The following is a 19401-nucleotide window of genomic DNA, read 5'->3' on the forward strand; positions in this document are numbered from 1 at the left end:
TTAGGGGAGTGCAGATATCGCAGGGTGCGGGGGCTCTGTGATTGTGGGGCTGGCGGAGATTACAGAGATAGGGAGGGGTGAGGCCATGGCGGAATTTGAAAATGAGGAGATTTTTAAAATCAAAGCGTTGATTAACCGGGAGCCAATGTAGTTCAGCGAAGAAAGGGGTGATGGGTGAACGGGACTTGGTGCGAGTTAGGACATAGGCAGCCGAGTTTTGGATGACCTCAAGTTTACATAGGGTAGAAAGTTGGAGGCTAGCCATGAGTGCATTGGAATAGTCAAGTCTAGAGGTAACAAAGGCATGGAGGAGGATTTCAGCAACAGATGAGCTGAGGCAGGGGCGGAGTTGGGCGATGTGATGGAGGTGCAAATAGGCGGTCTTAGTTATAGTGCAGGTATGTGGCCGAAAGTTCATTTCTGGGTCAAATATGACACTAAGGTTGTGAAGTGTCTGGATCAGCCTCAGACAGATGCTATGGAGAGGGATGGAGTTTGTGGTGGGTCTTCCCAATATTTAGTTGGAGGGAATTTCTGCTCATCCAGTACTGGATGCAGTCTGACAATTTAGAGACCGTGGAGGGGTCGAGAGAAGTGGTGGTGAGGTAGAGCTGGGTGACGTCAGCTGACATGTGGAAACTGAAGCTGTGTTTTCAGATGATGTCGCCAAGGGGCAACATGTCGATGAGAAATTGGAGTGGGCCCAGGACAGACTCTTGGGGGACACCAGAGGTAACGATGCGGGAGCGGGAACAGAAGCCGTTGCTGGTGATCCTCTGGCTATGATTAGATAGATAAGAATGGAACCAGGCGAGTGCAGTCCCACCCAGCTGGACAATGGTGGAGAGGCATTGGAGGAGGATGGAGTGGTCAACCGTGTCAAAGGCTGCAGACAATCAAGAAGGACGAGGAGGGATTGTTTACCTTTGTCACAGTCACAAAGGATGTCATTTGTGATTTTGATAAGAGCCGTTTTAGTACTGTGGAAAGGGCGGAAACCTGATTGGACGGATCCAAGCATGGAGTTCCGATAAAGATGGGCACGGATTTGGCAGGTGACAACACGTTCAAGGAATTTGGAGAGGAAAAGGAGGTTGAGATGGGATGGTACTAGGCAAGGACAGAGGGGTCAAGGGTTGGTTTTTGAGGAAATAGATGATGACAGCAGATTTGAAAGATAGAGAACCATTAACAATATTAGCTAACATGGGAGCCAGAAGAGGGTGTGTGTGTGTGAGTGTGTGTGTGTGTGTCTCTGTGTGTGTGAGAGGCTGAGGGTGTGTGAGGTTGTGTGTATGTGCGTGTGAGTGTGTGCGTGCGTGAGGGTGAGGTTGTGTGAGGTTGTATGTGTGTGTGTGTACTTGTGAGGGTGAGGGTGTGAGTATATTTACCCACCCCCAGTCACACAGCAGCGGTACGTGCACTGTTTGAAGATCGACCGACATTTGCAACAACAGGAAATCTATTTATTTACAATTCATAAATTTACAAATTTACAAGTCATGTTGAAAAATTGATCAGTTTGATGCTAAGAAGAGGAGGTGGAGAACAATCAGGGCCTGTGTGTTTAGGCTTCATTCTGATGGCGACAGAAGCAGTTCCTTAGAAAATAGAAACATAGAAGATAGGAGCAGGAGTAGGCCATTCAGCCCTTCGAGCCTGCTCCACCATTCAATGAGATCATGGCTGATCATCCAAATTCAGTACCCTGTCCCTGCCTTCTCCCCATATCCCTTGATCCCTTTAGTCTGAAGAATTATATCCAACTCCTTCTTGAATATATTTAATGAACTGGCCACCACCGCCCTCTGTGGCAGAGAATTCCACAGGTTTACCACTCTCTGGGTGAAGAAATTCCTCCTCATTTCAGTCCTAAATGGCTTACCCCTTATCCTTAGACTATGACCCCTGGTTCTGGACTCCCCGGCCATCAGAAACATCCTTCCTGCATCTAGTCTGTCCAGGCCTGACAGAATTTTATAGGTTTGGATGAGATCCCTTCTCAATCTTCTAAACTCCAGTGAGTATAAGCCCAATCGACACAATCTCTCCTCATACGTCATTCCTGCCATCCCAGGTATCAGCCTGGTGAATCTTCGCTGCACTCCTTCCATGGCAAGAACGTCCTTCCTCAGATAAGGCGACCAAAACTGCACACAATACTCAAGGTGCGGTCTCACCAAGGTCCTATACAACTGCAGCAAGACATCCTTGACCCTGTACTCGAACCCTCTTGCTACGAAGGCCAACATACCGTTTGCCTTCTTAACCGCCTGCTGCACCTGCATGCTTACCTTCAGCGACTGGTGCACAGGAGCAGGCAGCTGTTCCACCAGGTGAGCCTCTGGGCAGGTAAGACACGTTCTGACTGTTGGAGAAGTAAAGTTGAAAAGGCCGCTGCATGTGCTCAGAGCTGCTCCTGGGGATTATGGAAGAAGGACTCGCAACCCATGGCGTAGGAAGTGATCCTGTTGGGGAAATCTTCAACCAACTGTCGTGAAAGGTCCTTTAGGAGGTCCATGTAGTTCCCGTTGGGCTCCCCTAGATGGTTCTTGATTAACGAGGAAGCCTAGGCCGATCTAATGAGGGGGACAACCAGTTGCAGTGTTGAGCTACAAGACCTGGTGATCTCCTCACTCGTTCCGTCCAGGTGCAACAACAAACGCACAAGGTTGGAATGGATCTGTCAGTAGAAGGACGATCTGGAACCTCCGATCCACATTTGGTCAAGTTCCCCAACATGCTGAACGGTTCAACCCGCACTAAATCACACTTGCTGTCGAAGAGTGGTTGAATGCTGGCGAGGATTTTCTTTACAAAGGGTTGGATGGCACTTGCTCTCTATTTAATGATGTTCTTCGACAGGCACGAAAGCACCTCAAATGTTAGCACTTCCTCTTGGTTTTCCTTGGTCCCCAACAGGTTCACAACAGATTGTGCTCATCCCTTGATGAGACCAGTAATGGGCTCCAATTGAAATGTTGCCAAGGTCCCTGACACACAGCAACTGGGCAACTGGACAAGCATCACGCAAACACCTTAGCAATGTGCTCATCAGAGCGTCTGTGAGCTGCAGCTGTGAAACCAGTGGAGATTTTAACAGCTCTCCAAAGAAGGAAGCCACAGTGACTGCCTGACCATCTTGGATGGAATGGATCTGATCTGCCAGCTCTTCCACAATGCCAGGCAGGCTGATGCCAGCATATTGAACATCAGTGAACCAGATGGGTGACCACCGCACAGTCATTTTGGAGACGACGTCATGTCTTCACACTGAGGACACTTTCCATCGTGTTGCGGGGCACTACCACCGTGCTAAATGGGATAGATTCAGAACAGACCTAACAGCTGAAAACTGGGCATTTGTGAGGTGCTGTGGGCCATCAGCAGCAGTAGAATTGAATTCCATCACAATCTGTAACCTCATGGCCCGGCATATCCCTCACTCTGCCATTACCATCAAGCCAGGGGAGCAACCCTGGTTCAGTAAGGAGTGTAGAAGAGCATGCCAGTAGCACCACCAGACGCACCTAAAAATGAGGTGCCAACCTGGAGAAGCTGCAACACAGGACTACATGCATGCTAAAAAGCGGAAGCAGCATGCTATAGACAGCAATCCCACAATCAACGGATCAGATCAAAGCTCTGTAGTCCTGCCACATCCAGTCGTGAATGGTGGTGGACCATTAAACAACTAACAGGAGGAGGAGGCTCCATGAATATCCCAATTCTCAATGATGGTGGAGCCCAGCATGTGAGTGCAAAAGACAAGGCTGAAGCGTCTGCAACCATCTTCAGCCAAAAGTGCCGAGTAGAGGGTCCATATTGGCCTACTCCTGAGGTCCCCACCATCACAGAAGCCAGTCTTCAGCCAATTCGATTCACTCCACGTGACAGCAAGAAATGGCTGAGCGCACTGGATACAGCAAAGGCTATGGGCCCCGACAATATTCCAGCTATCATGCTGAAGGCTTGTGCTCCAGAACTAGCCGCGCCTCTAGCCAAGCTGTTCCAGTACAGCTACAACACTAGCATCTATCCAACAATGTAGAAAACTGCCCAGGTATGTCCTGTTCACAAAAAGGAGGACAAATCCAATCCGGCCAATTACCGCCCCATCAGCCTACTCCCAATCATCAGCAAAGTGATGGAAGGTGCCATCGACAGTGCTATCAGGCTGCAATTACTCACCAACAATCTGTTCATTGATGCCCAGTTTGGGTCAAGCCAAGACCACTCGGCTCCCGACCTCATTACAGTCTTGGTCCAAACATGGACAAAGGAGCTGAATTCCAGAGGTGAGGTGAGAGTGACTGACCTTTACATCAAGGCAGCATTTGACTGAGTGTGGTGTCAAGGAGCCCTAGTAAAACTGAAGCCAATTTGAATCGGGGGGAAAACTCTCCACTGGCTGGAGTCATACCTAGCACAAAGGAAGATGGTTGTGGTGGTTGAAGGTCAATCATCACAGCCCTAGGACATCGCTGCAGGAGTTCCTCAGGGCAGTGACCTAGGCCCAACCATCTTCAGCTGCTTCATCAATGACCTTCCCTCCAACATAAGGTCAGAAATGGGGATGTTCACTGATGACTGCACAGTTATCAGTGCCATTCACAAATCCTCAGATAATGAAGCAGTCCATGCCCACATACAACAAGACCTGGATGATGTTTAGACTTGGGCTGATAGGTGGCAGGTAACATTTGCGCCACAAAAGTGCCAGGCAATGACTATCTCCAACAAGCGAGAGTCTGACCACCACCCCTTGACATTCAACGGCATTACCATCACCGAATCCTCCACCATCAATATCCTGGGGGTCACCATTGACCAGAAACTTAACTGGACCAACCACAAATACTGTGGCAAAAAGAGCAGGTCAGAGGCTAGGTACTTTGCGGTGCGTGTCTCACCTACTGACTCCCAAAGCCTTTCCACCATCTACAAGGCACAAGTAAGGAGTGTGATGGAATACTCTCCACTTGCTTGGATGAGTGCAGCTCCAACAACACTCAAGAAGCTCGACACCATCCAGGACAAAGCAGCCTGCTTGATTGGCACTCCATCCAACACATTAAACATTCACTCCCTCCACCACCGGCGTACCGTGGCTGTAGTGTGCACCATCTACAAGATGCACTGCAGCAACTCGCCAAGGCTCCTTGGGCAGCACCTCCCAAACCTGTGACCTCTTCCACCTAGAAGGACAAAGGCAGCAGGCGCATGGGAACACCACCACCTCCAAGTTCCCCTCCAAGTCACAAACCATCCTGACTTGGAAGTGTATCGCCAATCCTTCCCAACAGCACTGTGGGAGTACCTTCACCACATGGACTGCAGCGGTTCAAGAAGGCAGTTCACCAGCACCTTCTCAAGAGCAATTAGGGATGGGCAATAAATGCTGGCCTTGCCAGCGACACCCACATCCCATAAATGAATAAAAAAAATTAAAATTGCACCATTGCTCTGGCCAGCAATTCAAACCCCTTGTAAAATATGCAGAGGTTCTTCATCTGGTCCCATCCTCCACTTTTCACCATGTAAGTAGCTACTTCTTTATTATTTGTCCAAGCTAGCAGGTCCTTTAGTGTTCTCACACAGTTCACACACACACTCTACATTTAGGTGTTTGAAGCACAGCTGAGAATTGTCTCTGGTTCGATTTATCATCAGGAGCAAAACCATTGAGCAGAGAAACATTAATGCACGATTTACAATGAATGAGCAGGGCGCTGAATAGCTGAGGGAATAATGTAATCACCGCCTTTACCAACTCGGGCTTAGTTATCATCTGCCACAGCCCACAAACGGCAGTCAGGGATTCAAGGTTGAATACTGTGGCGCTTTCTCACGAACAGGTTCGGCTCATTGCAAATGGTAACTGCTTTTTCAGAGTATCCAGCAGCACTCCCATTGTACTCATGGCACATTCTGTGTCCTCAGCCAGTGATCTCCACATGTCACTGATGTACTTGTCCAAAGGGTCAAGGTAGGTGAGGAGACAGGCACAACAGTCGCTGTGTGGTGTGAGCCAGAATGGCGATACTACGCAGAACTGAAAGTTTCACCTGCTCATAAGGAATTAACTGCAATTGAAGCCTCAGCACATCAATGATCTCCGAGGCCTTGTCCCCAAGTTCACTGCCTCGTCTATTAATGGTGGTTTCCATGAGAACAGCGGCTGCATTGGAAGAGCTGGGGTGTTGGTTGAACAGTCCTTTGAAGACCATGAAGAGTAAGTTGCCCAGCTGGTCACGAGGCAATCATTTGGAAATTACCCCTGTGATTTGAGAGCATGATTGAAAGAGGATTGAAGTGTCAGGGTTAACTAACTGTTCTCTGACTCTTTTCAGTACCTCTAACTGCTCCGTTTGCTGAACCAGATTGGTGTCTTCACACGACAAATGAATAGCCGGGATTATGTACAAAGTGTCCAGGGACATCTGCTAAACGGGAAGCGATGGGCCTGCACAACGCGGCATCAGTCATCCAATCAGAGTCCCCGTGTTCATTTCAGGCACTACATTACTAATATTGAGCTTCCTCCAGTAAAGTTTCAGAAGCTCTAAGGTCGTTTCCATGGCTCTCTCTCATTCATAGTCTTTTGTTGAAGTGATCCGAGCTTCTACATGATTGAAAATGGCCTCATGTCCTTGAGGGGACAGGTCCTGAAATAATATTTGCTTCAGAAGATTTTGCAGCAAATCTGTGATTTGGGTATAAAGTGTCGCTGTTTCCATTGTATTATCATTTGTGCCCAGGTCATTGTTCAGTTCTGGAGGTACCAAGCCGAAAGGACTGTTCAGGCAGGTTTGAATTAATTGGCAGGTGTCAGCTTGGTTTGATTCAGTGTGTAGTTGCACGAGATGTGTGCAGGCATTCATGGCTAACTGTTGAACAGGGCTCTGGAGCAGCTCTGGTGGCTCGGCCTTGATAAGATCCTGCATGTATGTAAGCAGCACCATGTTTCTGATAAATTGATGGAAATTTTCCAGAGATTTAAACATAGGGATCTGGCTCTCTGAGTCACGGTCTGTATTAGGCTGAGCTTTAGTGTGAGATCCCTGGATTCAGCCTTTATCCCCTGCCCACTTGTAATTAAATGACTAACATCTGGCAGAATGTGGCTCTCGATGTTGAACAGCAGTTCCTTAGGTGCGCAGACTGCCATGTTCCCTTCGCACAGAGCCAGTGTGCTCTTGACTTTATCCGATTCCTCCTTGAGCCTAAATCTGTGGGAGTTAGCAAACTCCTCCAGGCTACAGAGCGTATCATCAAACTGTGCCTTAGCCCAGAAACCAATGGCGAGGGCTGCTCCCTCTCTCCGCACTCTCACTGTGCTGCACACTCAGTAGCATTTGGTGAAGCTCCTCCCTTACGTTCTTAGTACGGGTCTGGCGGGGCACTGACGCAAGAGTTTTATACAGAAAGTCCTTCTCTTGTGGAGAATGATGGTTAGTGTTAATTTGCTTTGACATTTCATCAGCGAGCTAACATGTCCATTCCTTGTCATCAATCGAATTTAAAGCTAGGCACAAGACCGCCAATAATTTATTCTCTCATTTTGATAGGGACAGAAACTCCTCTGAATTTTTCAGTAAATGGTCAACTAATGGTGCAATTCCTCTTCCCACCACCTCACTGATTCTGGGCGGATATTGAGACTCAGGACTTTCAGCACACTCAGTGCCGCACCTCCTCGGCCTCCTCCGTGATACGAGCAACAGGACACAACGAAGAGCCGGGTCAGCAGTGCCTGTCAGCAGTGCCTGGGCTTTAGGGAGATTGGCATCTTCATTGTAAGTAAGGGAAAAGCTTTCACTACCGGCTCGCCGTTTCTTTTTCCCAATCTTCTTCTTAGGCAGTCCCTCGGAACTGAGGATGACTTGCTTCCACATTAAAAATGAGTTTGCAGGTGACTGATGAGTCCAATGCGGGACCTACAGTCTCTGTCACAGGTGGGGCAGACGGTGGTTGAAGGGGTGGGTGGGTGGGGTGCTTGGGTTGACGTGCGTTCCTTGCGCTGCCTGCGCTAGGCTTCCGCTTGCTCCCGGCAAAGAGACTCGAGGTGTTCAGTGTCTTCCCGGATGCTTCTCCTCCACTTTGTGCGGTCTTGGGCCAGGGATTCCCAGGTGTCGGTAGGGATGTTACACTTTTTCAAGGAGATTTTGAGGGTGTCCTTGAAGCGTTTCCTCTACCCACCTGGGGCTCTCTTGCCGTGCCTTAGCTCCGAGTAGAGCGCTTGTTTTGGGAGTCTCGTATCGGGCATGCCGATAATGTGACCCGTCCATCGGATCTGATTGAGCGTGGTCAAAGCTTCGATGCTGGGGATGTAGGCCTGAGCAAGAACATTGACGTTGGTGCGCCTATCCTGCCAGTGGATTTGCAGGATCTTGCGGAGGCAGCGTTGGTGGTAGCTCTCCAGTACTTTGAGGTGGCTGCTGTACATGGTCCATGTCTCTGAGGCATACAGCAGGGCGGGTATCACTGCTGCTCTGTAGACCATGAGCTTAGTGCTGTGTTTGAGGTCCTGGTCTTCAAACAATTTTCCCAATATGTGCTGAACAACTGCAGATTATTGTTAAAGCCTTGGTGTACTGGGCCATAGGGACATCCTCCATCTTCACTGCAGCTGTGATCAAACACCTCACTCTTTCACATAGTATGACTAATTCTTCATCTGTTACTGGGTCTGGCTGATGATTGGGTGTTACCAGGGTCCCTGAACCAATGGGTACAGCACACTGTTGGATGAGGAATTACACCTTTGCCTTTCCTCCCTCTGGCTCAAGGTAACCTTGCTGGGCCATGACACATATTACCTGGGCAATTAGCTTCTTCTCCTGATTACTGCTCTTGTCTAGAAGTACTGTCCTGGTTTTATTGCAACCACAATCTGAGCCTTCTTCCTCTCCAAGTGCGATGCGACCGATGTGATGAGGTGCTTTCGTACAGTGAGTGTTCCTACTCTCATTTGTTGGTCAGCGTTCTCTAACTGAGATAGGAGAAACTCGACCTTTCTGTCTGCATAAGCTGGGGCCAGAACTCTGAAACAGCGAAGGATCTCAGTCTGGTTCTTCACAGTAAGATCATCAGTTGACTCCAGCGAAACACAAATCTGCTGGTGGAGCTTGTTAAGCAGGATGTCCATTTGTGTTTTTAGGCTGAGACACTTTTGGGCTCGATTTTCATTGAGCCGTGGAGTCGGGCTTGGAGGCGTGCAGGGGGTTAAAATTGCAAAAACTGGCGGGCGGGACCCCCCCGGCCTGGTTCCCGACTCCGAGCAATTTTAACTCAGGCGTGTCTGATGGTCCCGACTCCGTCCCGCATCCAACAGGCGGGACTGGGCATTAAGGCCCTTAATTATTACTAAATGGCCACTATAATCCTATTTTAACAGGCTCTTGCAACTTTAACCCTTTTCCCATGTAAAACACGCCTGGTGGGAATCACGAATGTGAAACCTGACGGGAACACTATTGGATTGCTGACTATCAACTGCAGGTCAACCATTAAAGAGGAGATTTGATCACCCATGATTTGCAGGTGGCAGGACTTAGTGGTCTCCGGTCTGGGGCAACTTTTAGAAGGCTTAACCACACCTGTGGAAGGTTGGAGCCTCACACCCATCTCCAGTGTGGCCTCCTGGGAAACTCCTCTCGCCACCTTCACTCAGCACTTCCTCAACCGAGGCATATACCAGAAGCATGGGAGCCATTTATTTCCTTCCCATCTGGGCATTAGAGGAGCTCGAGCACCAGCCGCGGCACCAGCAGAACCAGGAACAACAGCAGCACCAGCAACAGCAGCAGCAGGAGCGCGAGGCTGCTGCTCACCCACCTGAGGCTGCACAGGTCAGAAGGGGACAGCGCCTGGAAGCCCGTTGGCGCAGGAGATGCCCCCCAAAGAGGGTCTACAGACGCAGGTTCACCTATCTCAACATGTCTGAGCAGCAGTGCCAAAGGCAGCTCTGACTTTCACGAGAGGTAGTCACTGACATCTGCGCAATGCTACAGCAAGACCTGCTGCCCAGAGGACCAGGTGGACAAGCATTACCAGTGGCCGTCAAAGTCACCACCGTACTCAACTTTTTTGCCTCAGGCTCATTCCAGGGATCAGCAGCAGACATCAGCGGCATCTCCCAGGCAGCCACACACACTTGCATCATGCACGTAAACGATGCCCTCTTTGCCCTCGCGCACAATCACCTCCATCTCACCAAGGATCGAGCAAGTGTCACGGCGCGAGCGGTTGGATTAGCTCATCTGGCAGGCTTTCCAAGGGTGCAGGGCATCGTTGACTGCACACATGTGGCCCTTAGGGCACCCCATCGCAATCCAGGTATTTTTGTCAACCGCAAGGGCTTCCACTCCCTCAACGTTTAGCTGGTGTGTGACCACAAGAAGGAGATTTTGCATGCTTGTGCCATGTACCCTGACAGTTGCCATGACTCCTTCATACTGCGCTTGTCTAGTGTGCCTCCGCTATTCAGTCCGCCAGACCAACTTAACGGATGGCTACTTGGAGACAAGGGCTATCCCCTGAGGACATGGCTGATGACGCCGTTGAGGAGGCCAGCCAACGAAGCTGAGGAGCGCTACAACTCCAGCCACATTTCCACCAGATCCTTTATCGAACAAACCATCAGTTTGCTGAAGATGCGCTTCAGATGCCTGGATAGATCAGCTGGAGGCCTGCAGTACTCAGCAGCTAGGGTCTCCAGAATCATCGTGGTTTGCTGTGCACTTCACAACATGGCACAGCGTCGTGGCTTACAGATTCCTGAGAACCAAGTGGCTCCTCACATATACTCCTCAGATGAGGAGGAGGAGGATGAGGGCGAAAACGAACATCCTGCAGAGGCCCATCAACCAGCCGCAGCATTACGCGAGAACATTGGTGCCCGGGATGCAAGGAATGCACTCATCCTGGCCAGATTTGCTTAGCCTAGTCAATCAAACACTTTTGCCTCGCAGCTTCTTACCTAAGCATTGACAATGGCCAAGACCCTGAGGATTCCTAGCTATTTGACCAGCATACTGCAAGTAATCCTAAGCCCTCAATGTGAAAGTTCCTTTCACAAAATGACACACGCCACAAATACAGCAGTAGCCATCAGATTTTTTATTAACATTATTAATCAGATGGCTTTTTCTAACAATACATCAAATTTCACCCAAGTGACTACCCTTGTGACTACTTGTGCTTTATCTTCCTCTTACGCGTGGTTCCCCTGTGACTTCAGCAGATGTGGAGGCCCCTTGCTCACTTTCCTGCTGCTCCTATCTCGTCACCTTTGGCGGGCGTCCTCTGCAGTGGCGAGCCTGTGAGGGCTCATCAACAGTCTGCTGCTCCTGCGGCTGTGCAGGGGTTAAGACTCCTATCTCACTTGGGTGTGGACTCCGGTGGGGCTCTGACCGAGGGCTCTGCAGTGGCATGGAAGTGTGAGCGCTTGGAGAGGAACCCCCACTTCCTTGAGGTCTGCCACCAACCTCCCTCTCATGGGTCAGCTCCCCCTCTGCACCTGCAAGTGGCTGGAGAGCACCTTGCTGCATATCAGGGGGGCCATGGGGACCCGTATCTGCAATGGCAGTCCTATTCAGAAGGACTTCTGTGAAGGTCTGGTTTCTATGTTCAATCGATGCCCATCGCTCCTCAAGAGATGTCATTCTATTCTGAACAATGACCATGTTTTCCATACCCTGGCGACTAAGCTCCTCCATGGCCGGAGCCCTCCTCTCCTCTACCGTAGCCATCCTCTCCTCTACGGTAGCCTGCCTTACCTCGGAGGTAGCCATCCTTTCCATGTTGATGCATTCATGCACCAATGACTCCACAAAGGCTCTGCTCATGTTCGCTATGGACTCCTCCATTCGCTCCACACTCGCAGCGACCCTAGAGACAAATCCTGCCAGAGACTCCTGCATCTGTGCCTGGAGTTCCATCACCTCTGAGCTTATGGATGGACCCAGAGGCAGAGGGTCGACATGCTGCTGAGCCGAGCTGGCAGAGTCCTGCGCCCTCCGACTAGGACTCTCCACTGCTGTCCCTGTCTCTACAATCTGCTGATGCTCACTTGTGAGCTGTGATACACCAGGTGACAACACTACTCTATATCCCGAAGGTCCCACCGAGGTGTGAGTGTCTGCGCTGGTGCTGGGTGCGCTGAATTCTGCTGACGCTACACCCTCAGAGGTTGCAGCTTCCTCTGAGGTGTCTGGCTGCTCAGCCTCTTCTTCCTGTCTAGGGGGGACGGGTGCTTGTGATGGTCCTGTGGGCGAGTAAGGGAAAGAGTCAGAGATGTGATGCAAAGTCTACATGCACATAGCTTTTTGCAGGTGCTCATAGGTGCATCTGTTACAGCTTCACAATCATTATCAGCGACTCATGAAATGTCAAAGAGAGAGATGGGAAACTTTTCTGTCACCAGCTGTTGTGTTGCACCCATCTGTCCGTCCCCCACGCGCGAATCATCCTCAACGCCGATAATTTCCAGGACGGCCTCCTTCCAGGGGGTCAGGTGGGCTATTGAGAGTGGCCCTCCTCCTGTCCTGACTCACTCTCTTGTTGCGAGCTCTCTTTTCCTGCAATGAGGGAAACAAGTAGAGGTTGAGTGAGAATGAAGGAGTGAGTGTAGAGACTGCATAGCATAGATACTTAGAAGGAGACAAAGATGGAGTGAGGTTGCAAGACCAAGGGTCCTCCCCGTGTGTTGTCAGTTGTGTTCAAAGCATCAGAGTGATAGGGAGTGTGAGGGCTGCATGGTGGAATAGTTATGTGAATGTGAGCATAGAGAGAGAGAGAATGGGTAAGGGTGCACGGATGTCAGTGTCAAGTGGGATGTGGAGGAAGAGATTGCTAAAGCTGAGTGCTGGTGAGGAAAGGCAATGGGGATCAGATTGAGGGTGATGGGAAATTCACACTCACTTTTCCAGTGCGCTGAAGTTCATAAAATCTTTTCCTGCACTGTTTCCAGGTTCGCCGTGTGACTCCCAAGGAGTTGACCTCCTCAGCCACCTGCATCCACACTGCCTTGGTCTGAGTGGGAGGCCTCTTCCTCCCCGATGAAGGGAACAGGACCTCCCTGTTGGCCCTAGCCCCATCGACTAATGCCTGCAGTGCCGCCTCATCAAAGCGAGGAGCTGCTCTTGCCCTCCCGCTTGTCATGTTTCCTGCAGGTCCCTCTGACACCAAATGGAGGAAGCTTGGAAGCCTGCAGATGAAGCAAGGCTTGCTGTGGACCTTAAATGCAGCAGCAATGATGACGTCATCGGAGGGGATTTCAGTCATGAAAAACCCATTTGCAAAGGCTGCCCACACGTTGGAAATCAATTGGGCAATTGAGTTAAAATTGCATCAATCTCCCATATCCATTTAGATTTGTGTGAGAAACACGAAATTCAGATAACACGAAACAGCCCTCACCTGAGTTAAAATCGAGCCCTTTATCTCTGTCACAACATGCATCTCTTGCAGAAATGCACAGTTTGTACCACTTTGCTGTATTTTGTCCACCTCTGGGTTTCTGTGTTGTCATGGTTTTCATTGTGAGGCCGGGTTACATAACCCCTCAGTTGTGATGAGGTCCTGGGTCATGTGCCCATATAAGTCCTGCCAGATGTTTGTGGCAGTTTAAGGTGGGTGGTGGGGGTTAAGGCCCAGACCCGAGATGCAGACCATATGGACATGGCAACATTCGCAATCCTTGGCAGCCATATTGGATTGAGCAGCTATTTGTTCCTAATAAAGAACCCACTACAAGACAGACACTCAGAGTACTTGTGACAAAAGATGTAGAAATGGGAGTGTAGGACAGACATTTCTAGCAGAATTGCCCCGAATTGGGAGGTTCATTGTCAGGGATTGAAGATGCTTAATGATGTCATCAGGAAGTTGCTGTGATATCAGAGCAGCCCGTTGTGACATCAGAGCGGTCCATTGTGACAGTTGTTCCACTCGTCTCTCCTTTAAAATCCTTGTTGTCTATTGCCTACCACTCCAGATTTCTCACCCACAAATTCTCCACATTTCCCTCCTTCAGCCTCTGCACTCAGTGAGTCCTCATCCTCGGTCATTTCAATCTCCATCTCAACTCCCCTTATCCTTTCTCCTCCGATTTTACTGCCCTCCTGTTGTCCCTTAAACACTCCTACCCATCACGTCCACCCCTCTACTTTGCCATCTCTCCTGGCCTCACTACTTGCATGGTCTCAAGCACTGACAAGGCCATGTCTGACCATTGATTTTATCACCCGTAACCCCCCCCCCATCACCTTCCAACCTTATTTTCATCTGCGTCCACACCTGCAAAAAACCCTCTTACAGGAAGATACGTACATTAGGAACAGAAGGAGGCCATTCAGCCCCTCGGGTGTGCTCCACCATTCAATGAGATCATGGCTGATCTGTACCTCAACTCCATTTACCCAACTTTGCTCGATATGCCTTCATAACCTTACCTATCAATGTGATTTCACTGATCAATGATTCATGTCACACCATTATGTAGCACCTATTCAGATAGAGGTCTGTCCCCCTCCACTCACTCAATAACACGTGTCCCATAAGATGGCCATAAGATTCGGCAAGTCAAAGGCCCACGGCCCATCAGGCCTACATTTCTCCGCCACACCACAGGTAGACGTGCCATCCACAGTGGCTGGTAGACAGTAGATAGTAATTAATTTGTCCCTATGTTTAGTGAAATACCCTTATTACTAGTTCTACTGAAGACAGCAACAGACACTGGTACTACGATTACTAAACATTTTATTCGATTGCTGAACAACTATAAGCAACAATAAACTATAAACTGATCTAAATAATTCTCACACCTGGGAGCAGGTTTCAGACCGCGGATTGACCAGACCTTTGTTCTGGAGGAGAGCCCGGGAGTGTCCACCAAACTGATTCTTCCTTGTCTTCCTCATGTGCCCTCTCCTCCTGATAGCACAGTTTGTTCTCTTTTAATACAACTTTGAGGTAAAATGGACCTCCTCTGTCCTCTCTTTGGTGCAGTGTCCAAGTCACAACCTTTCCTGTTCTGTGCCTGTTTTCTGTTTCTTTTCTAGCAGTAGACAAAGCTTGTCGCTGTTACAGTTTATCCTTTTCTGTGTTCTGTCTTTCTTAGCAGTAGACAAAAGTCTGTCGATTGTTGTTAACTTGTTAAAAATCTGCTCCACAATCTGACAGCCCAGCCCTGTCGGGACACTGCATTAATCTCTATTGGCTCCTCTCCCGGGATGTCCAGGTCGAGACCTAGTTCCAAAGTAAATTTGTGCAAGGCGCAACAAATAACCACAATCCTAGCCGCTCTCTCTGGGGAATACTGCTGTATGCCTTCAAATCTGTCCAGGCACCTGAAGCGTCTCTTCAGCACCCCAACGGCTCTCTCCCTGACTTCCCTGGTGGAGACATGTGCCTCATTGTACTTGACCTGTGCCTCAGTCTGTGATGTCTGAAATGGTGTCATGAGCCATGGCAGCAGGGGCGGGGGGATACCTTGTCCCCAATAGGCCAACCATCAGGCCAATCATCCTCGCCGAACATGCAGGCTATGACGGAGTTTGTCACAGTGAAACCATTGTGCGTTGATCCTGTGTGCATGGCATTGACATGCAGGATGCACAGACGGATGTCATATACTACCTGAAAGTTAAGGGAGTGGATCCCTTCAGGAAGCTCTGCAAGTCTTTACGGGTAACCTACAGTGCCACGAGTGCCACCAATTGTCCCTAGCACCTTGGGGAAGCCAGCTAAATGGTATAAGTGAAGTGATGTCTGCCTTTGCTCTGTCAGCGCTATTTCAAATTTAATGAAGTCCTCAGCCCTGCGGAGCAGGATGTTGGTCACCTCCCGGATGCGGCCCCTCACTGCCACTGACTGACACGGCACAAGGGCCCCCGTGGACACCTGGAACAAGCCACACCCATAAAAGATCAGAGCTATGGTGACCTTCATTTCAACTGTGATGGCCGTGCTGGTTGTTGATCGAGGCCTCAGATCCTCCCGCAGTAAATCATAGAGCTGCCCAATTGCAGACTTGGTGAGGCATAGATCGCCCACAACCAGCTCCTCCGCTATCTCCTCATTGCTCATGCACTCGAGTGAGGTAACTGCAAGCGGGGGTGAACTCTCTTCTTGTGTCGCCTCACTTATTGTACCTCAAGTCTGCAGGCTTCGAGCCTCCAGAACTCTCGCTCCTCCTTCTTTACCTTCTCCTCCAACATCACAAAGAAGGGTGGAATTTCCAAAACATGCATCATTTTGTTTACTTGAGGTCTGAATTTAAACTAGTTTTAAACTCAAAATCAATGGCCAAAGCAGAAACTCCAGGCACTAAATGCAAGCAGCTGTTCTTGTTGTTGCTCTATTCTGTGATACAGTGAGATTATAATCACTTAATTTCACTATTTTCTAATCAACTAATTGCTGCAGGTCTATAAGTTGCGTGAAAGGACCGCTGGTCACATGACTATGGGTGCCTGCTGATGAAAATGAGCACAATTTAACGACCCCTCCTGAATGGGTACAATCGGTGAAAACTTGCCACCACCACTATTTTGACAAGGGGGGGGCGTAGCCAATTTTGTGGGCGGGGCCTGTTTCAGGCAAAGTGATTTTTGAAGAAGCATATAAGATCGCGGAAAGCACAAACTATGTTGTTTGGGGATTAACCCGCTTAAATTTAAAACTCTCTGATCTTTTGCAGTGATCGGCCGATTCTGCCTGGATTGTGCTGATATAACAAACAGAAACTAGCGGAAACTCCGCCCCCAGTGTTTAATACAGCTAACTTTGATTCTCAAGTTAATAAATAATTGTTAGTTCATGACTGTTGTCTGACTTCTTCTTTGATAATTGGCAAGAATAATTCATTCAGTAGCTTGTGTGGATCCTCATGGGAGGTTGGCATTGTAAATGCTAATATAATCTGAACAGATGATGCAAAACAAGCCAATTTTAGGCATCACTCGCTCCTAGGTACAAACCGAGTGGTAAACTCTAGGTGGTTTCTTGATGAGGTGCTAAGGTGAAGGATTAAGGAATTATCTAGTGCGCTTGTTGAATATTCTTGTCAGGGATTCCAATGCTCTTCCAACTGTCCTCATCCAACCCTGCCCAGTGGATGTAACCACTAGAGGCGGGGCTGGTGGAATAATGTCATCATAATTCCCTCCATTGCCCCCAATGTTAAGGCTGCAAGTGTACTTGTGTATCAGGACTGGACCCTGGCAGAAATGGAGCCCACAGTTACTTCAAACACTGGCTTACTAAAGGCAGTTGATAGCAATGCAATTCAGTGTCACTGGGGAAAGCAGAATCTTTGAATTCTTCTAAACCTTTTACATCTCTATCCATCTTCAGCTGGAACTGTCGGCTCACCCTCACAATTGCAGCACCGTGCCCCTCAGAGCTTCTTGCCCTGCCCCCACCAGTAATCCCACAAATGGCTCGGATGCCCCGTCCCTCGTGTAAATGGCCCTAATCCGATGATTTGGGATGGGGTAATGCGTGCAACTGACTGGCAACTCAAAGTCCAACCCTGATGTACCTGACGTGCCTCAATAACTTCAAGACTCGAAGTTAGCAGAATAAAACAAGGCTTTTATTAGCAAAGAAAAGATGCCGGTGGCTGCACCTAGCTTCACCTGGCGTGCTGCTGTTCTACTGCAGGACAAGCCTGGACTTGTCTTAAGTAGGGCCAGGTATGGGCGGAGCCGACACACAAAGGGGGCGGTGCCCTATACACAATACAAGGTACAAACACCGGAGCAGGCAATACAATATATACAGTTAACTACAGAGTCTGATGAATGACATATTTCATCACAGTACCACTGGAAGCAAAGAAGCGCTCCAGAAATTTTGGGAGTAGGTCAAATGGAAATTTTTCACCCAAAGGATAATAGAGTTGTAGATTAAATTACCAGAGAAAAAACAGATTGACTGGTCTAAAAAGGCTAATGAAATGTTGGCCTTTATCTCAAGGAGGCTGGATTACAAAGGGGTGGAAGTTATGTTACAGTTATATAAATCTCTGGTTCAAGTAGTGTGTTAAGTTCTGGTCACTGCATCTCAGGAAGGATATATTGGCCTCGGAGTGGGTGCAGCGCAGATGCACCAGAATAATACAAGGGCTTAAACAGTTAAATTATGAGGGCAGGTTTCATAAACTTAGCTTGTGTTCTCATGGGTTCTGAAGGTTGAGGGGTGATCTAATTGAGATCTTTAAAATAATAAAGGGATTTGATAGATTAGATACAGATAAACTATTTCCTCTGGTGGGGGGAAGTCCAGAGCAAGGGGCCACAATTTTAAGCTTGGAGCTCCCCGAGGAGTTGTGAGCCTATCAAGCGATATGGATCAAAGACGGTTAAATGGAGTTGAGGTACCGATAAGTGGCTGAATGGCCTACTCCTGTTCCTATGTTCAGTCATCTCATTACTGTCTGTGGGATTATACTGCGTGAAAATTGGATTTCATGTTTCCCTACAAAAGTAATCTGTTAGCTGTGAAGCACTTTGGGATACCCTGAGGACTTGATAACAGTGTTAAATAAATGCAAACGTTTTCTTTGTCCTCAAACACCGCCTGTGCTTTGTAAAGGAGGTTGTGTGCAACCATTATGAACTGCATAAATTGTAAAGCTCCACCATTCCGTTTGAAAAAGGTAATTTCACAGATAATCTCACAGTAAATAAGAGTTGGCTCCTTCACTGCACCTGGTTGATTTACTGCTGCAAAATCCAGTAACATTGAAAGTTTGTGCTTGTGGCAGTAGTGACAGCATCGTTAATACTAAAGCAAAATATCGCGGATGCTGGAAATCGGAAATGAAAACAGAAAATGCTGGAAATACTCAGCAGGTCAGGCAGCATCTGTGGAGAGAGAAACATTTCTCCACAGATGCTGCCTGACCTGCTGAGTATTTCCAGCATTTTCTGTTTTTGTGACAGCATCACTTCCTGATCACTCCATTGCTGGATTCCGAACAGAATTAAAAGTGTAGATAGATTATTAAAAACAAGCCACACGTCAGCCACAGAAGAGTTGTATGTAGTTACGATGACATGAGTTGGCCACCTCCGCCTTAAACCGTCACACAATGAATTTGAATGAATTGTTGGTGCTCGACGTAAGTTGTCTGAAATCCATATGTGAAAACTATTGGCAACATATTAAATACACACCAAATCTGTGGAGACAGCGAGACTTTGGCTGCAAATCAGGATGAAATGGTAAAGCAGAACAAGTTTGTGAAACCAAAAGCTTCTCGTCATAATGAGAATTTGATGAACTTCATCATAGAACTGCTCATCTGTAATTATTACTGCTGCATGTATCATGTTTAACTTTCGTAACACAATCTGATTGTTATTAGCTACCTAAAGTTCCTTC

Source organism: Somniosus microcephalus, chromosome 9 (genome assembly GCF_052327205.1).
Source record: "Somniosus microcephalus isolate GS21.2 chromosome 9, FLI_Smic_1.0, whole genome shotgun sequence".
Classification (NCBI taxonomy): domain Eukaryota; kingdom Metazoa; phylum Chordata; class Chondrichthyes; order Squaliformes; family Somniosidae; genus Somniosus; species Somniosus microcephalus.